General features: G+C 34.8%; 1 long non-coding RNA gene across 1 annotated transcript; it reads left to right on the top strand.

The window, feature by feature from the left end:
• The first annotated feature begins 5,164 nt into the window (after positions 1-5,164).
• Positions 5,165-10,877, top strand: LOC132626689 (uncharacterized). Its single transcript, XR_009577567.1, has 2 exons — positions 5,165-5,727; positions 6,509-10,877. It is a non-coding gene; the product is annotated as an uncharacterized LOC132626689 (long non-coding RNA).
• Positions 10,878-11,303: the final 426 nt, after the last annotated feature.

The raw sequence follows: 11,303 nt of genomic DNA, 5'->3' as shown, positions 1-11,303 counted from the left end.
GCGCTAGACCCGTTTACTACCCCGACCGGAGAAACGGCTTGGGCTCACTCTCGACTTTTCCAACCTAAAACTTTTCTTCTCCGAACGGGAGTATGGCCGATACCTTTCCTTCGACGATTCGGCCCTCGTTTCGTAACCCTTCCTTGGTCTCTCAAAACTTTTGTTCACATTTATTGGCCCCGGGGGGAGCTCGAATTGATCGTCCTCCACCCGAATCGTCGACTCGTATCGGTTATGGACATCAGCCCATGTCACAGCCTCGTACTCCAGCAAGCTTTCTTTTAGTTTGAACGAAGCTGTTGAACTCTGAACATTGAGCCCCTTTGTGAAAGCTTGGGCAGCCCATTCTTCTGGAACCAGGGAGAGTTCCATCCGCTCCCTTTGGAATCAGTTGACGAATTCTCGTAGTAACTCGTCGTTTCTTTGGGTTATACGAAAAATGTCGGCCTTACGGGCCTGCACCTTTTTGGCACCGGCGTGAACTTTGATGAAGGCATCGGCGAGCATTTCGAAAGAGGTGATCGAATGCTCGGGTAGATGGTCATACCATGTCAATGCTGCTTTTGACAAAGTTTCCCCGAACTTTTTCAGCAATACCGATTCAATTTCGTCCTCTTCCATATCGTTGCCCTTTATGGCGCATGTGTATGAGGTCACGTGCTCGTGCGGGTCCATCGTGCCGTTATATTTCTGGATATCCGGCATTTTAAACCTCTTCGGGATTAATTTCGGGGCCGCACTCGGAGGAAAAGGCCTTTGGATGTACCTCTTCGAATCCGGCCCTTTCAGTAAAGGCGGAGCCCCCGGGATTTGATCCACCCGAGAGTTGTATGTTTCGACCCTCTTCTCGGTCGAGTCTACCCGTTTTGTCAAAGTTTCGAGCATTTTTAGAACCTCGGTGGAGGATCCAGCTCCGTATCCATTGCTCTCAATAACGCGTGCCTCCTCCCTTCTGGGTTCAGCAACACCGCTCGTTTTTTCCGGGGTCGTTGTATCCCCTCCGTTTTGCAACTGGGCTATTGCGATTCCCTGTTCGGCAATCGCCGCTCTCTGCTCCTGCAACATTTCAAAAATTAAACGTAAGTCAATATTATCATTAGGTGTACCCGGTTCTTTCCGGTCCTGTGCCCGGGAAAAAGTAACAGAATTGTGGGTATTTAGAGGATCAGTGGCCGGTAAGGTGGCATTCTCCTGGTCCACGGTGTTTTGACGGTTGAGGCCCTCCCTCGAATTAACGGGGTTAGGATCAGCGGGGTTTGGTGGTCCTCGTGGACCGCTTCCTTCATTTTCGGTCACGATTTCGTTGTTGTTGACGTGACCAGATTGCCCACTGTCAGCCATTTAGTCCGTTTTTTCAGACACGAACAAAAGGTGTTTTTGATTTAGATGAGTAAGGTAGAGATCAAGCTAAAAGACCACTATTATCCTAGCCCCACGGTGGGCGCCAAACTGTTTACCCCGGATTTGGATAATCAATTAAAATTGTAAGTGAGGTATAGGATATGTGGCTAAATCTTGTACTTATTTGATAGAGAGAAGAAATATATGAATATGCTATAAAGGAGCAATTGATGATCAATGGTTTGCTATATACTCGTGTATCTATTAATACATAAACAGTATTTGATTTAAGAAACGTAAGGATTAAGCACAATAAATGTAGATCGAATCTGATATATTGAGAGGGAGATTTGTATATTTTGCTATTACAAGAGTTCTTGATAATGTAGAAGCCAACCCTCTAAAAGGAGGACAATGCCCCTTATTTATAGTGTTGCCCCATGCGCTTCATACAACATAAAAAATAATAAAATAAAGAAAAAGTTCTGAGTTGGATTAGGTAGCCCGTACGGTCAGACACTCGTACGATTGGCAGTTGAACACAGCAGGACGTCATCGACGCGTGGCAACCGCGCAACGGATCTCCCGGACCACCGGCCACGGTCAAACGGACATACGGCCTCGAACAACCAGTCATAGAAGAACCGGACCAAATGACGCCCTTCCTTTGCCCTGGTCCAAGCGTTTCCCCGGTTCAGAACGGGAGCCTTCATGCACGTTCTTGTCCCTTTCTTCCCTCGGCCTTCGGTCTCACCGGTTTAACGTATACCCGGTGTTTACCGTATACAACATGATGTAGAAGAATTGAAATGTCTACCTAGGTATTTATTTCTGAACATACAAGTGCAAATCAAGAATTATTGGCATGCACACATAATCTAAATAAGAAACTATCAAGTAGATACCAAAATTGATAGATTTTCAACCAAACTTACACTACCAACAAAAGAATGCAATCTATCAATTTCTCATTACTAACAAATGGGTGCACAAAGTAAGTAAAAACCGGACAAAACAATATAATCACATCTAATTGGGTGTAAAATATGAAATTCTACTTACTGCTTCATGCCTTCTAAGCATTTCTATATTTGTATAAATCTTATGGAAATAGTTCTCCAATTCACAAGAATGTACTATATAATTACATGCACCAACTATCTATGTTCAAATATGGATGTGCAGATCAGATAGAGCTACTGACATGCATGTTAAAAGTCTAGAAAAATTATGCAGATATAAACCTTTTCTTATACACTTCAGAGAATTAAAACTGAAGTAAAATGGACAAACTTTCAACAGAATCCAAAATTGATGACACTGCAAGAAAGAAAATAAAAAGCGAAACTTTACCAGAAGTAACGAATGAAATGAAGGCTCCAAAATTAGAAACCACAAATTGACAACTTGGGAATGATACCCATAAGCGGAAACAAAATACACAGGAGTAGAAGAAAGGGAGGACATCAATATGGAACCGGCTAGAAGAAGAAAAGGCTCGGTCCTGTGTACGCATCCAATTGAGAGTGAGACTTCTACGTTGTTTGTTTCTACGGCTGACAGCAAGTTTACAATTTAGCCCTAAGAAGTTCAAATTTACTGGAATACCCTTCGTCGTACTTGTGGCTCATACATGATAAAGTTAAATGACATTTTGTAGTGAAATTTATCCCTTGAGAGTCCAACACCCTTTTGACCATGATTTCAAAGGTCGATATGAAATTAAAATTTTATTTGGACATCTTTTTCTTTTCATGAATACGAAAATTCCACAATTTGTAATTAACTATGAAACTTTTCTAATTTTTACAATCTTACCAGATGAGCAAACTATAGTTCATAAATAATGTATCGGAATACTCTAAGGTGCGACACTAACAAATCACATATTTGCATGTTCCTTTTATAGATAAATATTTACGATTACATGCTAATATACTACTCCTATTACAAATTTTCAAATACACATAATTTTACAAAGATTCATTGGTCCAATAAATTGATAATAGCAATAACTAGCTAGTTTCCCACATGGTACGGACAATCTCTTCACATCAAGCATGACCCTTTTTAAAACAAATTTAAAATTGTGAGTCTTTTTTACAAAATATAAATTTATGGGTCAAGTTTTAAATTTTATAAAAATTGAAATCACAAACTTGGAATTAAAAACCTACCTTTTAATTAGTACAACTTGGGGCTTGAAATCAAATTGAAGTTGAAGTTTTGTTCAAACTTCATAAACAAAACACTGATTATAAATCAAAACATCAGATTTGAGCTCCAAATTGCATGGCGAAAAGGTCTAATAATTAAACAACAACGAAAATAACCTTCAACTAGCTTCTACAGACAAAAAAAAAAAAAAAAAAAAAGAGGAACTCTAATTTCGATTCCAGTTCTATTTATAAAATTTTAATTTTAAACGATATACACTTATATTGAGTAACACCTATTATCATAAAAAATAAAAATAAAAAATAAAAAAAGACATTCAGACCTAATAATAATTTAAAATCTCGAATTCCTATATGAAAATAGACATTTCTTATTTAAGAATTTTGAGTGAACGGGCAGTCATGATTTTACCAAACTAGTGAACTTCCTTGCACCTTTGGCGTTGAAAATGAAATACAAATCATAAACTTTGTTGGCTCACTCTAATTTGGACGCAAGTAGGAAAGTGTCAACCAAATTAAACAAAGGCTTAATACCTAGATGAACCCTTAAACTTGACATGTTTTGTAAGATAGGCATATAAACTTATAAGGTGACCAGATAGACACTTAAACTTACTCAAAGTGTATTTTTCAAGTTTTTCAGTTGTTTTGAAAACAAAAACTATATTTTTCAAACACTCACAATTTTCATGGCCAAACAAGCCCTAAATATATCACAAAATATTTTTTTTAAAATGCAAAAATAAGGCAAACGCATATACATGAGACTATAAATGTGCACTTAAACCAATAAATACTCGCTAATCGCAATTTTGCAGCTTTCAATTAACTCGGTTTTTTTTTTACACTTGAATAATTAAAAAACAATAACTTTAACCAATAAAAATCCTTAAAAAAAGAAATTTCAAATTAAGAAATTTCTTTTTTTTAAGGATTTTCTTCTCGGCTTTACAATTTTCTTAATTTGAAATTTCTTTTACACTTGAAATACTGAACTTAGAAATTTCTTAATTTGAAATTTCCTTTTTTAAGGATTTTTATTGGTTAAAGTTATTGTTTTTTAATTATTCAAGTGTAAAAAAAAATCCGAGTTAATTGAAAGCTGCAAAATTGCGATTAGCGAGTATTTATTGGTTTAAGTGCACATTTATAGTCTCATGTATATGCGTTTGCCTTATTTTTGCATTTTAAAAAAAATATTTTGTGATATATTTAGGGCTTGTTTGGCCATGAAAATTGTGAATGTTTGAAAAATATAGTTTTTGTTTTCAAAACAACTGAAAAACTTGAAAAATACACTTTGAGTAAGTTTAAGTGTCTATCTGGTCACCTTATAAGTTTATATGCCTATCTTACAAAACATGCCAAGTTTAAGGGTCCATCTGGGTATTAAGCCAAGGCTTTATATTAAAGAGCTTGTTATGAAATTTCAAGGAAACGACTCATTAAGGGCCACCGACCACCATAGTTATAGACACGCCCCTTTTGACTATATTCTTGTTCGTATCAAGAAGAAATTATGCAAAAGAATTTTGTTTTTTTCTTCCTTTTTTTACCACTTTGTTTACATTCTATACATGAGTCATGACACATTAGTTTTATATTGTAACTTCATATAAGTCCTCAATCTCAATTCAATTTAAGTCACTTAGGTAGGAGAATTTCTGATAAGGAGCCTAGTCTCCATCCAGTTTTCTACGTCAGCGAGATGGGGTGCACTTATTTTGGAATTTTGCCAAGCTTTTCTTTGGATCTAAAAGGAGTTTCAACTTTACAAATTTTTAAATAGTTAAAGCTGTTGTAAATAATATTATAAATGAATGTCCATGTATTGTAAAATATGTATTTATTTATATTTGGAGAACAAGGCTTGGTTGGAGACCAATGTAACTAAGTAATACTAATAACTATAGTTACTCTTGGACTAATCTAGTTAGAATCTAACTAGTTACTTGGTGACCAAACACTTCTCTTCCTATAAAGAGGAAGGTTTTATCTCCCAAGTAAGACATCAAAATTATGGCAATAAAATCTCTCCTCAAGCTTCCTTCCTAATTCTCTTGTTTCACTCTCAATTTGTATTATTTTATAACACCTTATCAGCACGAATTGCTTAATTCATCTTTTGTATCAAGAATCAAGAGTACATGGTAGGTGCTCTTTTAACTTTCATGGCTTCGGCCTCCTATACCTTTTTGGCCGCCAGGTAATTATATTCTAATCTTTCTTGACAGTGGTAAGAGTATACATTTATATTGATGCACCAACATCTAGCTTTATGCTTTTTCACTCCCTAGACATTAGATCTCGTACTAAGTTTCTTTCGGTGGAGTTATATTCCTAAACATATAGTACGTACTTAGTAAGGAGCAATATAATTGTGGCCTAAAACAATACAAAAGTGAGAACTTAAAAGTTGGAAGTTAATTTAGTAGTTTTAGTACTACGGCTTATTTGGAGTTGTTTTGTTTCACATTGATTAACCTCTATTATATGGGACTCACAATTTTATGATCCCTTACCAATGAATACTAATTTTCAAAGCGTTAAATTTGATGATATGTGAAAGAAATTAAACCAAGCCACATTGAAGATTCTAATGAATCATTATATTATGGTAAAACCCTATATGTAAAGCCTTCTTGTAATCACCGATTGATATTAATTACTGTATTTGATTTCCTTTCAATCATATCTATGTTAGTTTGTCTTTGACTACATTTTTAATCACTGATTGATATTAATTACTGTATTTGATTTCCTTTCGGTCATATCTATGTTAGTTTGTCTTTGACTACATTTTGTCCACACAACTCAATTCATCTACTTATCAGGTTCGTTTGATAATATTCAAAATCTCATTTGGATGATAAAAATGTTGTGGCAGCGAACAATAAGAGCATATAGAAGCATTTGATAGACTATGGCATAGTGCACAAAACTTCTTAATTTGTATGGGTAATACTATTTTAATTACTGTTTTTCAGAGCATGAAATCCACCCTGCACCATCATTAGTTTGGATATCTTACATCAGAAGATCATTTAAGAAACAGAGTTTATAGTCGAGTACTAAAAAGTGATTATATTTCTCAACTCTGGTTATTATAAGTATATTAAATTGATTATGCTTATGACTGACCATGTAATGGATATTCTTATTTTAAATAAATAAAGCCTGAATACTTAAAGTATTCTTTTACATAAGGTTCACAGTGATTATTATTGAAGAAATGTATAAGAGAAACATAATTTATATCATGCCTCAAAAATTGCTCCGCAAGAGCAATATGAAAAATTCGAGAGATATTATGACATGATTTTATGGTCCACTTTGAACTGTAATACAGGTTACAGGAAATGTTCGACCACAAGAATTGATATATTTCATGTTTTGGTAAAGCTTAATTATTGTTATGCATAAAATTATAAAGTGGTATTATTTTAAAAGACTCGAGAGTGAGTCTCGGTGCACTTTGGCCTATTATGCTTATTAGTTTAGGGTAAGACGGTGGATTCAAGCTTCATTGCACCAAGAGGGTAAGACATCGGGTTTGAGTTCCCGTGCGCTATGATGATAATATAAGAAGTTGGGTTCAAGTCCATCACATTATGGCTTAAAACGCCTTTAGATGGATAAGACATTGGGTTTAAGTACCAATGCACGATATTAATGATATAATGATGATTAATGCAGAATAATGAATTTTTAATAAAAGCTGTGAAGCCCGTCAGGTTTGATATGCTCCATTCCCTGAAGTGAATGTGGTAGCAGTACATGATAAGTCAGAAAGATGACAAAATAATTATTGTGTCCGTATGAATGAACGTGGACCTGACAAGGGACAAAATAATCGGCATCATTGTGAAAATTATAAAAGAAAGAACACTATTGGTTCTCAAAATGATCCTTTGAAAGGTGAAGGTAATATTTGCCTCAATGTCGTATGAAATGTCGTGAGCACGCGATTGTTGTGTGACCTAATTTGATAAATTATATAAATCCTCCATCAAAAGAAAGGAATACAAAGTGGAGGCTCACTTGACCTTTCAAAGTGATGTTGAGGTGGATCATATAAATATGATAAACATTAAGACATGACAATGAGTTTATATCAAATTTATGAAGCACATATATAAAATTATAGTCCATTCCTTGAAGAGAATGTGACTCGTGATAAGCATCGTGAATGCTGGCCCAATCTTGAAAGTGAATTTGGCAAGATATGATAAAAGATATGGATAAAGACGTGCTTATGTATTATGCTAGTAGCACAACTCACCTCTAGGAGAGGTTTGAGAGAAATTGTTATTAAGGTATAAGTAGCCATTGATCATCTTTTCGCTAATGATTATTGAAGGGAAAAGGTTAAAGAAAGAAATGAGTATTGCCTATAATAATTTTGATCATGAACGAAATGATATAATTTTCTCCTTTAAAGGATATGTTCACCGTACGGTTCGTGTTATGAAATATGTGGTAGTACACAACTAACTGGGAGCTCTGAAAGAGCCAATTTATTACTACTTTGGAGGAATGAAATTGATTGTCAAGAAAGCATTATATTGTCGTAAGTCTCAAAGAAACTTATTGAGTTTCAAAGGTATTCGCCAAAGTGGCCATTCATATTGAGACTATAAATGATGGAAAGATTTCATATCTTTATATTACTGCAGTCATATAGCGGGTAAGAAATAAATGTGAAATGTTACCCTGCTTCCCTCCTGTTTGTACTACACAAATATGAGCATGATGATGGAATCACATGCGATGATAAACTAGAAGTTTATTGAAATAAATATCAGTTGGCATGACCGGTTGGCCATTCCGGTTCTAATGTGATGCAAATATAATTAAGAATTCACGTGATTATATATTGAAGAAATAAAAGATTCTTCAAGAATACTCTTGTGCTACTTGTTCTCATGATAAATCGAACATTATACCAGCTAAAGTTGGGATTGAATTCCTCAATTCTAGAACATAAAAAGGTGAATATGGTCCCGTTCACCTGCCATGTGGACCGCTTTACTATTATATGATTTTAATAGATGCATCTATTTTATGGTCACATGTGCATTTGGTATCAACTTGCAGTTTGGTTTTTGCAAGGTTTTTTGCTCAAACTGTTAAATTAAGAGCATGGTTACAAACTATGAAATTATGTTGATAATGCTGGTTTATATCTAAGTTGGTTTAGCAGAAATTACATGCCTCTAATTAGTTGCTAAAAAATTGGTTATGAGAATAAATCTCCCAAACAAAGTTTTGGTATGAGATGTGTTATTTAATATATAGCAACTTATATGCATCAAGCCAACATGGTTCCCCTATCACAATTGGTTCAAGGTCAGGAACCAAATAATTCCCATCTAAAAATGTGAATGTGCGGTATATGATTCAATTGCTCCACCATAACGCACAAAGATGGGTCCCCAAATAAGGTTGGGGTAAATGTTAGATTCCTAACATTAGGGGGAGAGATTATAAGTAGCTGAAAATAAATAAATTATATATAATGAATTATCACTAGAATGATCCTCCTACTAGAATTAAAGTCCTTGAAGGATAGAGTCTATCGTACGCCTGTAGCGTGATAGACCAATCGGTTCCAAAGGTAAATCTCCTTGAAGAAGGAGAGGAGCAAATGGTCAAAATGGCCATAATAATGAGGCAAGTCCTTTAAAAAAGCACCACGACATAACACTTCATGAAACCTTGGGAAAGGTTCAGGTACCTAGAAATGGTGAAAAAATGAAGAGATCTCGATAAGTTATGTCGCATTGGAACCGATCTCAAATGACTGTCGACAATATCTTTGATATAATGTAGCGCTCAACATTTAAATGGTGACGAGGATCTTGAATTTAAATCTATCAACAAATGTGGACAGATAGATGATTGGCCAAATGAAAATATGCAATTCAAGTATATTTGGTTTCACGTGGTAAATATGAAATATTTTGGATCTATAGTCCAAACATTTGAAGATATAATGTCAGTGGGATATAAAGAAACTTTCGAGCGAAAAGCGAGATCAAAAATAAATCCATAAGATATAAAGTACGGCTCGTGCCTTGTGGTATAAAGATTTCTCGCAAAAGTCCTGACATTATTGTATGGAGATTGTTCTCCTGTGGTGGATGCAATGAGGTATCATGTAGTATGGAAGTGCATGAAAAAAAGACTTGAATGCGTATAATGAAATATTTTCATGTATAGTGAAGTTTATATGAAAATTCTTAAAGGATTTAAAAGGTCTTAAAGCGATTCCATTGAGTATGCCAATGGCAGTAAAATCGCTTAACATAAAGAAAGATCAATTTTAGATCTCACGAAAATGGTCAGCAAGTACCATCTCTTAGTGCAATTGATGCACTTATGTATCCTGCTATTATTATCTATGAGATAATGCTTTTATTGATATGCAAGCAAGATATAACCGTACTCTACCCGTGGAGACATCATAAGGAACCAAATAGTGATATAAATTTATTATTTCTAACCAATATTATCAAAGGTTTGTTGGTTATGAAATGCAGGGCAGCATTTATATGATCTCTATAAAATTCGAGCTCAAACAAATTATATGTGTGCATATATGGGTGTTGTCATATCATTCGTTCTATAAGGCAGTCAGTTATTGCTAACTCTTCAAAAATGTGAAGGAGGCAGTCAGTTATTGCTAACTCTTCAAAAATGCAAAGGATTCTCCTTGAAGAATGAAGTTCCACTACATTATATGAAGACAATGTTGCTTGAACATAATTCAACTGAAAGAATGATACATTGAAGGTGAAACGCGAGAAATATATCTCGCCGAAAATTATTTTCCAGATGATCGTCAAAATAGCGGTGAAAGTATATTCAAGAAATTCAAGTGACAAGTCAGCAGATTTATTAACTAAGGCATCATCGACCTCAACATTTGAGAAGATGGTAAACAAGACTGGGATGCGCCGACTCCGAGAAATAAAGTGATGTTTTCATTAGGGGGAGTGAAATACGCGTTGTACTCTTTTTTCCTTAGCTAAGGTTTTGTCCCATTGGGTTTTCCTGGCAAGGTTTTTAATGAGGCTGCTATCAAGATGTATTATTAGATATGTGTACTCATTTTACTTCACTAGGACTTTTTCCCACAGGTTTTTCCCATTAAGGTTTTAACGAGACACATTATCTATTAATGGACATTCAAGGGGGAGTGTTATAAATAATATTATAAGTGAATGTCCATGTATTGTAAAATATGTATTTATTTATACTTGGAGAGCAAGGTTTGATTGGAGACCAATGTAACTAAGTAATAACTATAGTTACTATTGGACTAATCTAGTTAGAATCTAACTAGTTACTTGGTGACCAAGAACTTCTCTTCCTATAAATATATCTCCCAAGTAAGACATCAAAATTATGACAATAAAATCTCTCCTCAAGCTTCCTTCCTAATTCTGTTGTTTCACTCTCAATTTGTATTATTTTATAACAAAAGTTCAAATATACGTGTTTGTAAGTATCACTTAAATTGGTCCCAAATTAAGGGTTGAAATCAACTATGATTTGCATTTCTACAGCAGATCTGACTTTTTTAGATGACCAGAACAAGTACGAATAATTTAATAATTTGAATTATATATAAAAATACCGTCCTTAACAAATGGACCCTGCAGAAAACCATAACTTTTGAATGGTCAAGTGGAAAATGTAATTGACCGGGTCAACCTTTGGGCTTTGGGACCTCACGATTTTATCTTCTTGAACTTTAATCCAAAAGGCGACTTGACA

The sequence above is a fragment of the Lycium barbarum genome, chromosome 2 (assembly GCF_019175385.1).
Source record: "Lycium barbarum isolate Lr01 chromosome 2, ASM1917538v2, whole genome shotgun sequence".
Classification (NCBI taxonomy): Eukaryota; Viridiplantae; Streptophyta; class Magnoliopsida; order Solanales; family Solanaceae; genus Lycium; species Lycium barbarum.
This window is presented reverse-complemented; position numbering and strand designations above follow the sequence as displayed.